Here is a 16,114-nt window from a genome sequence, read left to right as displayed (position 1 = left end):
AGCATAAATGATGAGGGTATAAACAATGACAACAATATCTGTTATAGTTTCCACGAAATAGCTATTCCTTTCTCCAGAAATCTGCAAAAATTACGAATTTTCCAAAATTGCGAAAAAAAATTTCATATTTAGGAGTACGCCACGCCCACACCTTCCAATATTTTGACCTAATTGTTTGGTTTCCTTAGTTTTACTATCGAATTCCATATAAGAATCAACAATCGGTGACAAAAAATGGGGCTTTCGCCAGGAAAATCGATTCCTGAACCACTGTGCGCCGTCAGATTCCATACACTCCCTTCTCGTATCAAATACGTCACTGTCCTCATATTAACTCTAATGTCATTATACTAAGGACATTGTGTCAGTACATGCATTCAGTTCTCAAACATCTCACACAAATCTGTCTCGGACAGAAATGCGTTCTGAGAGTCATGCCTAGTCATTAAGAATCTCAGATTCATTCTAAAGCAGAAGTCTGGACGAATGTAGCGTCTCGAAGAAATGCGTATACGCGTATACGTCACTGCCACTGCACCTATCGACAGCACGCTTCGAAGAATTGTACTGTACCGCCTAACATCATCATCAGAAGACCCCAACCAATCATCCCCAGCCAGCCTCTCAAGCTTCAACTTTTACGGAATAGCCCAACGTCCCGCTTCCAGATGTAAGGGCAGGGTGCAAAGTAACGCATGCTGTGCCTCCGTTGACACAATCCGACACAACGAAAATCATCCTAACAAATCTTTTGCGACCCAAAACTAACCGTGAACAGTTGTCAACTTATCAAAATGTGGCAGGAGGGAATTCATTCTATCAGACATAATAATAGCCAGGTACTTGACCGTCGTGTCGTGTTCGCCAGCTCGAATGTGGAGAGGACGGTTTGCGGAAACCTGCCGTTCAGCAGCATCAGCACCGCCTTCTCACTCGCCACCTAAACATCCACCCTGTCACCCTAGACTCCTACGATACTCATGGTCTGCTTAGCACGACTTTCCAGTTCGACATGTGTCGCATCTTCAATCTTGATAAACAGGTCATCAGCATACGCACAGATTTTAAAAGCAGTCGCTAACTCATTCATTTGAAGTTCATAAATGAACGACATATAGATCCCTCGCTCCGCCTCACGGGTCCGCATGATACAAGCCCTTTTTTCCACTAAAATTACTAGACCAGACAATAGACTCCTGACAACTTATTTCAGTCAAATTCGCGAGCGCGCTATTCCATGAAATGATGTCAAATGCGCTCTTAAAGTCCACAAACATCTCAAGGATGTATTTTTCACTTGACCCGATCACTATTCGGCACGCGCCCACCGTAACTCTACCCTCGGTAAAACCGAACTGACGCTGCAAAGAACCCTCGCTGTAGCACGCATTAAACCTTCCCACCAAAATCCTCTCAAGCACCACGTGAAGGCTTATGCCCCGATATACAAACTTTGTAACGTGCCACGTACATTATAACAACACCCACGGTCTGCCCATACGATCGTAGCAGCAGTGCACCAACACGCATTCAACAACGCATTAATCTACTTCAGTCATGCAGTAGAGTCATTTCTTCACGGAAAGTGATGCGGAATAATTCGCAATCGCTTTATACAGGCCGAGTCATTCCTGGCTGGCGTGTTGTGTTTGCAAATTTTGGAAAGGAACTACCCATTGTGGCTGTCCTATTCTATTAATACATTGCACACAGTGAATTTTTGTTTACTGTCCCACACAAAGACTTCAGTTTCCTGTTCTACACAAAGGCTTCGGTTTTCTGTCCCACATGGAGGTTTCGACTTTCCGTCCCACACGGAAGTTCGGCTTTCCGGCCCACACAGAGACTTCGGTTTTCTGTCGCACACGGAAGCTTCGGTTTATCGTCCCACACGGAAGCTTCGGCTTCCGTGTCAAACAGAAACTCCGGTATACTGTCCCTCACAGGAACCTCGGTTCCCTGTTAGTAGTTTGTAGCGGTATTGTTAGCTGGTATTACAAACATCAATTGTCGACAGCCGAGTTCCTGAAATCATTAATCAATACGTTGCCGATCCTCACCGCATAGTAGCTTCGTCGCTTCCGATCGTCGACAACTGTCGTTGTTGATATTATCAATCAACACGTTCCCGATCACCACCGAATCGTATCCTCAACCAGTTTCGTCGTTCCCGATCATCATAAAACCCGATCGTCAACAACTCTCGTTATCAACCACCTTTTTCGTTCCCGATCCTCATAAAACCCGATCGTCAACAACTCTCGTTATCAACCAACGTCGTCATTACCGATCGTCATCAACCATCGTCGTTCCGAACTACTTTGGCCGAGTTGCCGAACATCAGCGAATCGTCGCCACTCGACGCATAGCATCGGTACAGTTCCCGTTCACCTAAAAATTGTCTGCAAGCATTTAAGCCGGTCGGCATCAGTCTTATCAACATTCTCACCTCTGAAAAAGGAACCAAGTTATAATATTGCATTTTATTGAAGTAGAACTTACTAGTATTTGAATCAATAAACCACTGAAAACGGAAAACACGCTAGTCTTTTGATTCGTAAGGTTTTGTGGGTCCTTATGGAAATCGTGGACCCGACTGGAGCTACCCCAGTCGACGAGAAAACCACGTTACAACTTCTCGCCCGTTCAGGCGACTTAAGCAACATTACAATTCGACGCAGTCTCCAATTTTCTACCCCTAAAACTGGCCGATACTTCAGCTTCAAAGCATTCCAAGTCCGGAATCTCGCCCAATTCCCCAACAAGCGGCAGTCATCGTAGAGCTATTACGCAACACCTGTATGACAATCTGACGCTTAGACAAACCATGTCGGCATACACAGCGTACTATTCCCCAGGGATTATTCCTGTTGTCCTGTATAAAGCTCCTCCAATTGTCTTCTTCCGAGGATTCTCCGTCATGTACCGCCTTCAGGATTTCTAAGCATTTCTCAACGTATCTCCAACTTGGCATGCCTATTCATCGTCGTCGTCGGACAGCAATAGACGCGCACTCCACTTCCAATGTTACCCTTCTGCGCCTCAGAAATTCATTATTCCTGTAATGCAACTGCAACGGTCACCATAACAATGTCAGATAGATTTCAATTTTTTAAAGTCGGAGAAACATATGGGCGTTGCTACCACTTGCAGCTTGAACGTTTTGGAGAATGGTCATACACCCTTCTGCTTTCTGGTTTGAGCTTGCCTCTAGAGACCCATGGAGTGTATGGGATTGCTGTAAAGTGAGTAGCTGCCGCGTATAAGTGATTAATGTGTACACAACGCCGGTGAATAACTGTGTCTGGTGTTATGTTCCTGAGACTAGTTCGATTTTGGACTCAATAACCGTCGGGTGCTAGGGGATGTCAATGCCATTTTGTCCTTGGGAATGACCAGAGGGGTGTAGCGCAGGATGAAAAAATTGATATCACTGCATTTTGCACAGCGAACGAAGACGATCCTACCATGATAAGGCAGACAGCTGTGGCAATCTGTCATTTCGCTATGCTCAAACCCTCCTATCAGCTTTTGACATACCTTCATAACATCTTCCGCCGTAATCTTCTGAATTATCACAATTCTTCATAGAATTTACGAATCAACGCTGCAGATTGCTGCCCACTTCCTCACATCAGCGGGTAACTGAGAATTTTTTTCGGGACACCATCATAGATCCAACTACTCGCTACATACCGGATGGTCGAATACCCAAAATAAAACGAAAATGACCCATCAGACGCGTCGGAATTAGCAACTAAGCGTGATGACCTTCGTCGTATGAACCCTGAAGACCACAAACATTAAATAAATTACTCTTGAAGTCAACAGGCTAGTAGGTGAGCACAAGCGAAAAAAGTGGCTAGACCAACTTCTTCCATATCAATGAGTACATGCCGATTCATATTGGCTCAATGATATGGTATCTACTTTTTATCGCAGAGTCCGAACGTCATGTCTTACAACACCACTTGTAGAGAAATTTTTCATGGCTGAAATACTCAGATATGTAAGACAACACTAATCGAATTTGCCACAGCCGATAATATTGATGATCTAGTAGAAGATAGAGTTGCAGACCTTCTGAGTGCCAGGCGAAACTGCTTACCGGGAAATCCCGAGAGGAATGTGATACACTGCAAAATCATACAATGCGTCTTACCCACATGGAATCTCAACGGTATTTCTTAAGCAACTGGATGAACCTTCAATTGATTATTTGACAGGTGTCCTAAATTTTGTCGTTGGCCACTCATATAGCCCAAAAAATATAGAAAGTTGGCAGGCTGGTCAGGCCAGACAAGGAAGACAGTAGAATTGAATCGTACATACTAATTTCCCTTCTGTAGACAGCTATGAAGATTCTGGAGCCACTCTGCGCACAAACCACTGTTATTTGTGATAAGAAGTAGGAACAAGGCTTCAAGTCACTGGCCGGCAGCACGTTGGCTGCCAACATCAAAACCTTGTTGACTTCTTATAAAGCGATCGGTCTGTGGTAAGCCAGTGTTGTTTGCAAACCTTCGCGCTACGAAATAGAATGTCACGCTGAGGACGGCATCAGCGTTCCTCCTTATGAGAATGTTAAGATTTTATCAGTTCAGTAGCACAACAATATATTGTCGTTGTTGGGTGTTGTTTATGACAAAACTTGTGGACATAATGTGTATGTTAGCATTTCCATCTCTGCACGACATGCTGGGAATTTTTCCCATGGTTGTTGATATATTGTATCTGTGTGTGTGTGTTTAACTTTGGCAGTGTGGAAAACCTCGAATTTTACAGCTTTCCCCAAACAACAAGACATCATATGTTTTCCCTTAAGTGGTGGGATTACATGATTACACTGTTATAAAACTGTGAAATGTTTATAACTGTTGACGGCAGGAAACCATCTACCCAGGGCAATGGTTGAGGACTCACTCCAAATGAAGCGACTACGACGACGACGAGACATGACAAGAAAAACTTCTACAACAAACCAGGCAAGCAAGACATATCATCCCCACCAAAACCGCCCACAATGAAACACACTTCCACACACACACACCGACAAATATTATGGGAACAAATTCTTTGCAGACACCATTAATTTCATTCGTATTAAAGTCGACGAAGTAGCAGCTCGACTAGAAAAGTTTATTTAGCAGCAGCAGCTCCCTGTAATAAAATGTTTTTATGTTTCTGTTTAAGTTTGAATGTTTTGTCTTGTCTTTCATTTTATTTCTTTTTTCGAACTTTTCTGTTGCTCTTTGGCTTTTTGTGTACTTTTTACTCTTCCTCGTGTTTTCTATTTTTTTCTGTTGCTTTTGCCTTGTTGTGTTTTTTCCGGTTGTCAGGCTCATCATCATCACACAAAAGTCCTTGTGATTTTTTTCAGTTTTACTCTCCCACAACGAAATGAGTATCAAAATGATGGAGCATGGGGAGCAAAATCCAACACTTTTTTCCAGAGAGTGTAGTTACAGAGAGAGCGAGCATGAAAAAGTGTTTATGGAATTTTCGTCGTCGAAGGTCCTTTTTTTGTTCCAATTGTAAATAATGAGAGAGGAGTAAAGTTGGTAGTGACATAAATTTTCCGTTTGGTGTCAGGCAGAAGGACGTTCGTATGTGTTCTACAGACGAGACTAACAAGCCGACAGACAGACAAACAGTCAGACAGGCAGCGAACGAACGAGCACATGCTGCCTTAGAGATAGCTTACCAGTTGACTCATGATTTTTAAATTGGAACAGTGGTTGTCATAAGCGACATCTTTGATATACAATATAAAATATAAAACAGAAAAAATATAAAATTAAAAATATAAAGTATAGAATATAAAATATATAATATAAAATATAAAGAATAGAATATAAAATATGAAATAAAACATATAAAATTTAAAATATAAAATATAGGATATATAAAAAATAATTATAAAAATCAAGTTTCAGTGTTTTATTTATAAATGCACTTAAAACTAGAAAATAATTTGTCGCTTAGCCTCAATAAGTATATTCTTCCTCGTGATGGAACCTCCCAAATAAAACGTTTGCCGTTTAATTTTGTCACAATTTTTTATTTAAATGCAAGCGTTTTATTTGAGAGATTCCATCATGAGGAAGAATATACTTATTGATTATTTTCTAGTTTTAAGTGGTTTTATAAATAAAACACTGAAACTTAATTTTTATATATGAAGGTTTTAAGTTTTATTATATTTTGCTTCATGTATTTGGAGTAAACTTAGTCATTCATTGCATTCAAATCCAATTTATATAAGAATTATACAAGGAAAACAAAATAAGTCAAAAATTGAAGTAACAAATTTTGCTCATTTGAATAGAACCCCCCTTCAAAACTTGTGAATACAGAAAGATTGTATAAGAATATCGATGCATATTCACTCTATATTGAAAACGAAGTACTTTCAGTAATATTCAGTAAAAGTATATCCCTCCTGATTAAGGCAAGGATTCTTTAAATAATCAGGTTTAATGCCTAACAAAGCTTGCTTTTTTTCTTTTAACAAGTTTATTTTTGGAAGCGTACTGTCTCCTTTAGTCGTATGTTTTACGCTTAAGTCATTCCCATACATTTTGGAGAATATTTACCAATGTAGAATATGACGGCCCCTCCAGGATATCGGCATTTCTTTTCAAAAATTTAAGTATTGATGACTCGAAGTGTACAAAAGTTTATAAAATCGTGGTGAAATTGCCACTCGGGATATCCGAAAATGCTTCTCACTACTGCAAATGCCTGTTATAGAACACCTTTGTAAATTGTCGTGCGCATTTAGAGTAAAAGAAATTGACGCCCTTTATAGACGAATTTCCGGGGCTTATATTTTTGTAATGCCTATATTTGCTAAACCTATGAGTGCATTGGCTTGCAAATTAATTTTCGAGACAACGCACAGTGCGAAATATGGGAAGTTTAGTGGAACTTTTGGAAGCGTACTGTCTCCTTTAGTCGTATGTTTTACGCTTAAGTCATTCCCATACATTTTGGAGAATATTTACCAATGTAGAATATGACGGCCCCTCCAGGATATCGGCATTTCTTTTCAAAAATTTAAGTATTGATGACTCGAAGTGTACAAAAGTTTATAAAATCGTGGTGAAATTGCCACTCGGGATATCCGAAAATGCTTCTCACTACTGCAAATGCCTGTTATAGAACACCTTTGTAAATTGTCGTGCGCATTTAGAGTAAAAGAAATTGACGCCCTTTATAGACGAATTTCCGGGGCTTATATTTTTGTAATGCCTATATTTGCTAAACTTATGAGTGCATTGGCTTGCAAATTAATTTTCGAGACAACGCACAGTGCGAAATATGGGAAGTTTAGTGGAACTTTAAGGAAATTTGAAAGTACATAAACTTTATTTTATTTGTATTGCAATCGTTAGCTAAGTATCCTACCGTAAATAGCCCATAGTCAGTTTGGTGATTTACTTCGGCTTAGAAATGCACTTAAAAGTTGCACTTTTGTTTCGAAGAAGTAGATTTTCGGTGCAATAAAGATAATGGAGTGGTGCGCACAAACTCTATGTTATTAACATTTTAGAAAACAATTATGAGATTTTATTCTTTAAAAATACAAACAATTACTTATTGTTTTTGCGCAGTTCTAATCGGAAAGAAGTGCTTTTTTGAAGTTTTCAAAATATTTTTTTTTCGTGGACATTTTAAAAGTGATTCCCGTACATTCCCGTTTTAAGACATATTACTTACTTACTTAGCTGGCCCACTACAGAACATTTGTTCCCTAGACCGAACTAGGAAAAGATCTCCAATTCTCCCTATTTTTCGCTTCGCTTTCTGGAATACCGCGCCTTGTCATCTCTTCGTCCACTTGTTTGCGCCATCTTTTCTTTGCGTGCACCGCCATGTGGCATGTATACATAAGCCTTTTTAGCGGTTTCATCATCGCTCATTCTTATGATATGGCCTAGCCAACGCAATGGTTGCATCTCGATACGTTTAACTATATTCATGTCTTTATATAGCTGATATAGCTCGTGGTTCATACGACGTCGATATTCACCGTCAACGCAAATCGGCCCGTAGATCTTTCGAAGAATTTTCCTCTCAAACACACCAAGCACTGCGTTATCTGCTTGCGCAAGTACCCATGCTAGGGAGCCATACATTAGCACGGGTAGTATCAGCGTTTTGTATAGTGTTATTTTTGTTTGATGTGGCTTTGTTTTTAAATTGCTTACTTAAACCATAGTAGTATCTGTGGGCCAATACAATTCTTCTTCTTATTTCACAACTGATGTTTTTTGTTGTGTTTATGGCAATGCCGAGGTAGACGAAGTCTTTAACTAACTCAAAATTATCGGTACCAACTTCCACAGTTTATCCGAGCTCTATGAACGCTTTGCGCGTCGACACCATCAATTTGGTCTTTTCGCCGTTTACCGCCAGACCCACTTTCGCAGATTCTGCTTCGACCTTTCTAAAGGTATCAGTTCCTTCTTTTACTGATCGTCCCATGATGTCCATGTCATCAGCATAAGCAAGTAACATGTGGCTATTGGTGTAAATTGTGCCATTTCTTTTGACATTTGCATCTCGTATTACCTTTTCCAGCAAAATGTTGAATAGGTCACACGAAAGGCTGTCCCCTTGTCTGAAACCTCTTTTGGTACTGAACTGTTCGGAGAGGTTCTTTCCAATTCTAACTGGCAATTCTAAAGGCAATAGGGAGAAGACTTATGCCCCTATAGTTGGAGCATACAGTCTTATCTCCTTTCTTGTGGACGGGACACAGGATGCTCAGGTTCCAATCGTCGGGGATTGGATCTGTAGTATCATCGTCTTTGCTACTATTGGATACCAGCAGATTGGAGAAATGTTCCTTCCATATCCTGAGCACGCTATCTGTATCTGTTACCAGATTACCTTGCTGGTCTCTACAGGAGGATGTGCCTGTACCAAAGCCATCTGTTTGATGTTTCACTTTTTGGTAGAATTTTCGGACTTCATTCTGGCTCCTGTACATCTCTATTTGTTCACACTCCCGCTTTTCCATCTCTCTCTTTTTCCTCTCTCGTGAGCTACGCTTTGTTTCTGATTGTAAAGTAGCCCTATTTGTCGCATTTTTTCTTCGGTAGCTGCTCGACACTCCTGGTCATACCATGAATTCCTTTGTGGAGGTCTCTCGTATCCAAGTATGGATTTTGCGGTTGTTTGCATGGAGTGGGCAATATTTTGCCATTGTGTTGTTATGTTATCGGGACAAGGAGTGCTCTCATTAAGCAATTGGGCTAGTTGAGTGGAATATGCTGTGGCTATCTGTTGTGTTTGCAGCCTATCGAAGTCCAATTTCCGCGTTGTGTCTGTTCGTGCTTTATTTGCAATGTTTAGATGGGTACGTACCTTTACTGCAACAAGGTAGTGGTCCGAATCACTGTTTGCGTCTCGGTCATATGTTTCTTCTAAGCGCTCGTAAAATATATCTTTGATCTGTTCGTCCTTGTCGTCAGTGGGAGCATGAGCGCAAATAAATGCAGCAAGTCTTTCATTCACTGGGGTGAAGCTGAATACCAGATGTTTTAGTCTGCGACTAACTACAAATCCGCAACCAAACCCATGCTTTACGTCATGGCAGCTATAAAACAGTGCGTCAACTTTAGGTGTCGTTGTGACGCCTTTCCCAATCCATCGTATTTCCTGTATGGCAGTAATATCGGGCTTGTACTTTTCAAGTACGTCTCCCAATGCGAAGACTGCACATTCTCTATAAAGAGTGCGAAAATTCCAGGTACAGATTCGCAGATCATGGACCTTACAACGTTTGCGGGGTTCGTCAACTTTAGAGGGGTTTGCTTTTCTTTTCTTTCGTTTTTTCATAGTAGGCTGTTTTTCTAGGGGAGGGTTACTAACCCGACGCCCAAACCCAAGTTTTTAACGTTCTTATGGGTGAACGCGCGGCACATGTTAGCTCACTATATGATATACTAGCAAATGCCCGCTACTTCGTATGCGGAATATATAATCAATATTTAATGCGGGAATGGTGAATGCTGGAGATTCTGTTGTACTAAGACCTATTTTTATTACCAATATTTTTTTCGATTGTAGCCAGAATTTACAAAAAAAAATCTGCCGTATCGCATCCACAACACAACTACCATATTTTTTATTTCGAATTTTCAAAACTACGTATCATATTGCAAATTTCAGATTTGACTCCTGGTTCTAACCCTTCCAACATATATTCTAACCCCAATTCACTATTTAGTACTTTTTGTATAAATAAGTACGAATTTGAAAGCCTCCTCCTTACCTCCACTCTAAACACCAATTGCTAATCTAATGCCAAATTTCAAAATTCCAGTTCTACCCCTTACAAAATCACAAATTGTACAAAATTCTATACCATATAGCAAATACCAAAAGGTACCAAATTTTGTACCATTTAGCACTTTTCGTACACGATTTTCCAAAATGTACTTTCATATCTATCCGTTCACCTAAACCCAATTTATAGCCAATGTAGTTCCATTTAGCACTTTTCCATAAGTACGAATTTCCAAAACTACCTCAATCCTACATTCCAACAGTAATCTGTTCACGCAAATAGAAATAGTAGCGAATTCTGTACCATTTAGTACTGCTTCGTGCACGTTAGTACGATTTTCCAAAGCTACCTCTATATCTCAATTCTATATTCCAACTGTAATCTTAATTCCATATTTCAGGATTCCAGCTCTTCAAATCCAAATCATACTAAGCTCACTACCATTTAGGACTTTTCGATCTTTGGTACATCTTTCTTACTCTTCATCAGTGACCCCAATTCCAAATTTCAGGATTCCAACTCTATCCGTTCACCCAAATCCAAATTGTACTAAATTTAGTACCATTAAGAACTTTTCGTGCACTGATGTATAGTTCGAATTTCCAAAAACCTTTTCTTGTTACTATCCACCAGTTACCCTAATTTCAAATTTCAGGATTCCAGCTCTATCCGTTCACCCAAATCCAAATTGTACTAAATTTAGTATCATTTAGTACTTTTCGTACCCTTATAGTTCGAATTTACAAAAACTTTCATTGTTACTCTTCATCAGTGACCCTCATTGCAAATGTTTGTATTCCAGCTCTATCCGTTCACCCAAATCCAAATTGTACTATATTTAGTACCATTTAGTACTTTTTGTATACTTTTAATTCGAATTTCAAAAACCTTTCTTTTTTACTCTCCATCAGTGATCCTCATTCCAAATTTTAGGATTCCAGCTCTATCCGTTCACCCAAATCCAAATTATACTAAATTTAGTACCATTTAGTACTTTTCGTGCACTTATAGTTCGAATTTCTAAAAACTTTTATTTGTTACTCTCCATCAGTGACCCTCATTACAAATTTCAGGATTCCAGCTCAATCCGTTCACCCAAATCCAAATTGTACTAAATTTAGTACCATTTAGTACTTTTCGTACCCCTATAGTTCGAATTTACAAAAACCTTTCATTGTTACTCTTCATCAGTGACCCTCATTCCAAATGTCTGTATTCCAGCTCAATCTGTTCACCCAAATCAAAATTGTACTAAATTTAGTACCATTTAGTACTTTTCGTACGCTTATAGTTCGAATTTCCAAAAACCTTTCTTTGTTACTCTTCATCAGTGACCCTCATTCCAAATGTTTTTATTCCAGCTCTATCCGTTCACCCAAACTCAAATTGTACAAAATTTAGTACAATTTATTACTTTTCGTACACTTATAGTTCGAATTCCAAAAACCTTTAATTTTTACTCTTCATCAGTGATCCTCATTCCAAATTCCAGGAATCCGGCTCTATCCGTTCACCCAAATCTAAATTGTACTAAATTTAGTACCATTTAGTATTTTTCGTGCATTTATAGTTCGAATTTCTAAAAACCTTTCTTTGTTACTCTCCACCAGTGACCCTAATTCCAAATTCCAGGATTCCAGCTCTATCCGTTCACCCAAATCCAAATTGTACTAAATTTAGTACCATTTAGTACTTTTCGTACCCCTATATTTCGAATTTACAAAAACCTTTCATTGTTACTCTTCATCAGTGACCCTCATTCCAAATGTCTGTATTCCAGCTCAATCTGTTCACCCAAATCAAAATTGTACTAAATTTAGTACCATTTAGTACTTTTCGTACCTTTAAGTTCGAAATTCAAAAAACCTATCATTGTTACTCTTCATCAGTGACTCTCATTCCAAATGTCTGTATTCCAGCTCAATCTGTTCACCCAAATCAAAATTGTACTAAATTTAGTACCATTTAGTACTTTTCGTACCCTTATAGTTCGAATTTCCAAAAACCTATCATTGTTACTCTTCATCAGTGACCCTCATTCCAAATGTTTGTTTTCCAGCTCTATCCGTTCACCCAAATCCAAATTGTACTAAATTTAGTACAATTTATTACTTTTCGTACACTTATAGTTCGAATTCCAAAAACCTTTAATTTGTACTCTTCATCAGTGATCCTCATTCCAAATTCCAGGAATCCGGCTCTATCCGTTCACCCAAATCTAAATTGTACTAAATTTAGTACCATTTAGTACTTTTCGTGCATTTATAGTTCGAATTTCTAAAAACCTTTCATTTTAACTCTTCATCAGTGATCCTCATTCCAAATTTCACGATTCCAGCTCTATCCGTTCACCCAAATCCAAATTGTACTAAATTTAGTACCATTTAGTACTTTTCATGTACTTATAGTTCGCATTTCTAAAAACTTTTCTTTGTTACTCTCCATCAGTGACCCTCATTACAAATTTCAGGATTCCAGCTCAATCCGTTCACCGAAATCCAAATTGTACTAAATTTGGTACCATTTAGAACTTTTCGTGCACTTATAGTTCGGATTTCCAAAAAATTTTCTTTGTTATTCTCCACCACTGACCATAATTTCAAATTTCAGGATTCTAGCTCTATCCGTTCACCCAAATCCAAATTGTACTAAATTTAGTACCATTTAGTACTTTTCGCACACTTATAGTTCGAATTCCAAAAAACTTTCATTTTTACTCTTCATCAGTGATCCTCATTCCAAATTTCAGGATTCCAGCTCTATCCGTTCACCCAAATCCAAATTGTACTAAATTTAGTACCATTTAGTACTTTTCGTGCACTTATAGTTCGAATTTCTAAAAACTTTTATTTGTTACTCTCCATCAGTGACCCTCATTACAAATTTCAGGATTCCAGCTCAATCCGTTCACCCAAATCCAAATTGTACTAAATTTAGTACCATTTAGTACTTTTCGTACCCATATAGTTCGAATTTACAAAAACCTTTTATTGTAACTCTTCATCAGTGACCCTCATTCCAAATGTCTGTATTCCAGCTCAATCTGTTCATCCAAATCAAAATTGTACTAAATTTAGTACCATTTAGTACTTTTCGTACCCTTATAGTTCGAATTTCCAAAAACCTTTCTTTGTTACTCTTCATCAGTGACCATCGTTCCAAATGTTTGTATTCCAGCTCTATCCGTTCACTCAAATCCAAATTGTACTAAATTTAGTACCATTTAGTACTTTTCGTACCCTTGTAGTTCGAATTTCCAAAAACCCTTTGGTACATCTTTCTATCTCTCCATCAGTTACCCTCATTCCGAATTTCAGAGTTCTAGCTCTTCCCGTTTGCCTAATACCAAGGGTACCATATTTAGTACCTTTTAGTACTTTTCGTACACTTCTGGGTCGAATTTCCAAAAACCCAGCCTTATCTCACCCCTACACACCAACAGCAACCTACACCCAAAAGTTCAAGTTTCTAGCTTCAGCCGTTTCGTCTGGGCGTTGATGAATCAGTCAGTCAGTCAGTCACTCACCTCACTACTCTTTTATATATATAGATTATATATTACATTTGAAATATAAAAATATTGCTTATTTTATTTTTATATGTAATATTTTATATTTTTATTTAATTTATCATGTTTCTCAGGGTGGTACTACCTGTGTTCCGTTGCAATTTGTAGCCCACTGTTCTTCCACTGAATGGTTTCGTCCTTTTTGTTGGTGTCGTATGGTTTTTGCTTGCCGAACAGATTGCCTCACTTTCTATTTTGTAGTTATACAGTTCGTTTGGGTTTGTTATTGTTGTTGCGTATGTTTTTGCTCCGTCAGTCGGAGAAGTACCCCGCCACCAGCCAGCGTTGTTATGGGTAGTAGATTTCCTTTTGCAAGAATTGTGTTAGGTCTGGTATATTTTGGCCACAACAAACAAAAAAGTATATACAGACAAAAATATAACAAATTCATGTGTGTGTGTATGGATGTATCTTTGTGTGAGTATGTGAGTTTTTATTATTAGATACGTTTTTTCTTCGCTGTCGACAATACGTGTGACTGCTGCTTTACCCTGCTTTTATGTGTTCCATTTTTTTCTTCATTTGGCCAGGACTTTTATTTGAATTTAAGTATAAATTTGTGTGTATTTATGTGTTTGGGGTTTTCTGCTCTTTAACTTTGCTGTACTTTGCTACTCTTTTTTCTTGAATTTAAGGATGCTTGTAATGGATTTTGAGCAGGCAGACAGGCAAAGCAAATAAAATCTCTTAAAGTCGTTTGTCAGTTTTTCGCGCTTTATTTTGGGAGACTCTTTGCTGGAAAAATGTTTTCACAGATTCCCTTTAAACGGTGGTGAATATCAAATTACCGTTATTGGTTTCCACTTTGTCTCCTGTGTTGCTGCTAATGGCAGTTGGGGTTCGTTCTTGTTCTGCTTAGTTAACAGAACTGCTGGCAAGTTTATTTTATTAATTTTTTTCCTTCAATGTCCCTTTTCTTCCTGGCTGTTCTTTTTTCCAACGTGGGAGCCAAACGGTTTTTTTTTTGTGGGCGACCGGAAAACTGGTTTTTTTTTTGTGTATGCTTCTTTTTGGGGATAACACTTTGAAAGTTAATTTCTGGACTATTAAATAGAAATACCAAAACACCAACACACTAACAATAGGACTACACAACAACAAGGATACAATATGGTTGTGGTGTCGTCGCCATAAGAATGAAATCCATCCATCCCCCACAGAATCTGTTTTCATGGGGGATAAATGAAATTAACTTTAGCCACAATGTCTGGCATAAATGCCACAATATTTCTCTTAAGTAATTGAATAATCCCGGGGAACCTAAAGAACGAGAAAATGTTTTGCTGTGAGTGGGTATTTCTATTTCCGGGGTGTTTGTGTGTATTGTACCCTAAAATTATAATATTTTAACATATAATTAACTACTTAATTCTTGCTTATCAACTAATTTATGACATTCATTTTGTTTCTTTTTTTACAGGTAAGGATTTTTAAACATTGCTTCGTGGATGTTCGTAAGCCAACTATGAGTTGTTGTTATGGATTTATTGATTTAATTGCGTGAGTAAAAAAATTAGTCCTTGTAACTATTTTTGCTATGAAGGATAATTTATAAATATTTATTTTGTAAAGAGATCAAATAAAATTATCAATACTAGGGTTAGAAAGAGAAATTGCTTTAGGGGGGCTATCAATTAAGCCATTTTTTGGTAAAAGAATAAAGATCTCTTCTATTATAATCGAGGACATCAACTTCAAACCCATTCGCTTTAGTTCAATTGTATTACTTTATTATTTTTAAAATCCAAATAGATTTAAAACTTAACGTCACAGTTTCCATTTTTTCTTCTCTACAACAAAACTGCAAATATTACCAACCAAGCATAAACCTTTGACATAAATCAGTGTTCACTAACATTTTTGTAGCAATCTTATAGCGCGCGATGCTGTTGCCAACCTCCTGAGCATGGAAAAGAACACATTGAACGACTCAGCCTCATTCGTACATTTTGGTGCAATAGGGAGTGAGCGTATGATTTTTTGTGTTGTTTTTCCTTACCTTTGTGCGTAATGCATGTTGTTGGTCATTGCGTATTGAAGTTTTTCGCCATCCAATCCATCGCCTATTGTCGACTGCAGAATGATATGTGGCAACAACTATGCAATATAGCAAACAGCATTTTTTAAAGATACAGTTGCTGCTGCAACGGTTATTCGTAGTTTTTTCTTCGTATGCAGTGCGCACATGCTGCAACAACAAAAAAAAATACCCAAAAAACTGTTAACTATCAAATGGATGGTTTTGT

General features: G+C 38.3%; 1 long non-coding RNA gene across 1 annotated transcript in view; it reads left to right on the top strand.

The window, feature by feature from the left end:
- The window catches only part of LOC141397886 (uncharacterized), a 522,872-nt gene extending 507,203 nt beyond the window's left edge, over positions 1–15,669 (top strand). Inside the window, exon 2 of the long non-coding RNA XR_012411557.1 lies at positions 15,289–15,669. This is a non-coding gene — a long non-coding RNA (uncharacterized lncRNA). The remainder of the gene's footprint in view (positions 1–15,288) is intronic.
- The last annotated feature ends 445 nt before the right edge of the window (positions 15,670–16,114 follow it).

This window comes from Musca autumnalis, unplaced genomic scaffold, assembly GCF_047663935.1.
Source record: "Musca autumnalis isolate F117 unplaced genomic scaffold, ASM4766393v1 scaffold_3, whole genome shotgun sequence".
Taxonomy (NCBI): Eukaryota; Metazoa; Arthropoda; class Insecta; order Diptera; family Muscidae; genus Musca; species Musca autumnalis.
This window is presented reverse-complemented; position numbering and strand designations above follow the sequence as displayed.